Source organism: Moschus berezovskii, chromosome 5, assembly GCF_049115385.1.
Source record: "Moschus berezovskii isolate FMDL1 chromosome 5, NW_MosBer_1.0, whole genome shotgun sequence".
Lineage (NCBI taxonomy): Eukaryota > Metazoa > Chordata > Mammalia > Artiodactyla > Moschidae > Moschus > Moschus berezovskii.
The window spans coordinates 91,485,570-91,488,126 of NC_142464.1; positions in this window are offsets into that span (position 1 = coordinate 91,485,570).

Below are 2,557 nucleotides of genomic sequence, written 5' to 3' on the forward strand. Positions count from 1 at the left end.
TGAACTGAACTGACTGAATTCTGACAAACAGGACACTCGGGGTGGGGAGAGAGACAGAGAGAGAGATTCTTCTTGTTTAAATATGAGCATAAACCTATCTGTGTTGAGTAAAAGTTGAAAGCACAGACTTTAAAGCTTCTTTTCAGTAGATATATAACTTTGGACACATTTGTTCACCTCTCTTCCATTTCCACTTCCAAGACATGGAGATGAAAACTGTTCTACCTGAAGGATTGCCATGATGTTTAAATGTGATGAGGATTAAATAGTAAACTCCATGCAGTTGTTGGCTGTAATTATTATCCTGATTTTATAGATGAGGAAAGCTGAGTTTAATTGCCCTGCCCAACATCACCCATCTAGTGAGTGACAGAGTGAAAGTGAGTGAAAGACATTTTCACTTTCAGAGTGAAAGACAATAAGTACCTTAGTTACCTGTTACTGTAGAACAAGGCACACTAACATTTAGAGGCTTAAAACATGAACAGTGTATTATTTCTCATGATTCTCCTAGGTGACCAGTTGGTTCTTTTCTTGTTTGACTTGGGCTCGCTTTGCAATTGTGTGTCCCTGATGGGTCAGCTGAACACTAGGCTCAGTTAGAACAGCTCAGATAGGAGAACTTTTGTTCCCAATATTTGTCCAGGTTTCGTTCAGGGTTTCAAGATGAAAGCTAATAGTCTACAAAGACTTTTAACACACTTCTAGTTGACTCACCTTGCTGATATCACATTGACTAAATCAAATAGCATAGGTAAGTAAGCTCACAGACAGTATGGGAGAGGACTACCCATATGTTGACATGGAAGGTGTGATTTATTGAAGAGCATAAAGGAAACAGTTTTTCACATCTGTGGATTTAAAGGAAATGGCAAACGACTCCAGAATTCTTGCCTGGGATATCCCATGGACAGAGGAGTCTGGCAGGCTATAGTCCAAGGGATGGCAAAGAGTCAGACATCACTTATCAACTTAACATCCATTGATTTTTCCTTATGTGCTCTTTTATTTATTGACTTCAGTTAAGAAAATTTTCAAAATACAGACTAATCATTTATAAATATTATTATAATAGAAACCCTCCATGAATTTGTGTGTGTGTGTCCATGCTCACACAGAAATTCCTTCATGAAGGGTACTGATGAAAATTCTTGAAATTGACTGTCTCCATGATGCAAAATTTAATTGAAAATATTTGGATAAATAACTTTTCAAAAGTTTATGGCAAACAAAGTAGTAAGAATAATAAAACTGTTAAAGTAGGAATTTATTCAGAAAACAGGTACATGGGTGTCGAATCTTGCCTGTGCCAGTAACCTGCTGATTTATTACCTACTAATGGGTATTCAGTGACATGAGTGTGTAAGGCAATGAGTGTTAATAGGTATCATATTGACTGTTTTACTCATCTGGAAATATAGTTTTGAAATAGCATATGTATTTTAATAGAATATGACTATGATAAATCATGTACATCTGTCTCCAGTGAATTCACTTTTGTGTAATACTCATTTGTACCATCGCTACATTAAACAAAGTTTTAGTTCCCTATTCTCTAAAATTCAGATAATATATATAATACCATTTCTTTCTGTTTTTAGAACTGCAGTTGGTGTACATCGAGAATCTGCCATAGTGCTCGGCACTTAATAAACTAAATGAACCTAACAATTACTCCTTCTTTGTTTTGCTCCTTCCCTCCCTCGCCACTCTTCCCCTACCCATATTGTTAAAAATAGGTAGAAATTAGGCAAGCGTTTATTTTTTTAAAAAATATTTTTCTTATGTGCAAATTATTTATACCCAGTAGAATGCTTTTAACTATTTTGACCAGATTCTGTTTTGGTGTGCCCGACTGATGCTAAAGCTGAAACTGCAATACTTTGGCCATCTCATGCGACAAATTGACTTACTGGAAAAGACTCTGATGCTGGGAAAGGTTGGGGGAGGGAGGAGAAGGGGATGAGAGAGAATGAGATGGCTGGATGGCATCACCAACTCGGACATGAGTTTGAGTGAACTCCGGGAGTTGGTGATGGACAGGGAGGCCTGGCATGCTGTGATTCATGGGGTCGCAAAGAGTCGGACACGACTGAGCAACTGAACTGAACTGAACTGAATCTGATGCTAAAGTTGAAACTCCAATACTTTGGCCACCTCATGCGACGAGTTGACTCACTGGAAAAGAGTCTGATGCTAGGAAGGATTGGGGGTGGGAGGAGATGGGGACGACAGAGAATGAGATGGCTGGATGGCATCACCGACTCGATGGACATGAGTTTGAGTGAACTCCGGGAGTTGGTGATGGACAGGGAGGCCTGGCGTGCTGTGATTCATGGGGTCGCAAAGAGTCGGACACGACTGAGAGACTGAACTGAACTGAACTGAATCTCCCTAGGAATGTGTTACACTTTTAAATTCTTAGGGCTTTATTATCATGAAGGCAAACATTAAAGTACTTACTCCAAGTACTCACAGAGCAGTTCTATCTAGCTATATCACATGCAGTCATTTATCTGATTCTCATAATTATAACTCCTAAAAGACTTTGAGGATG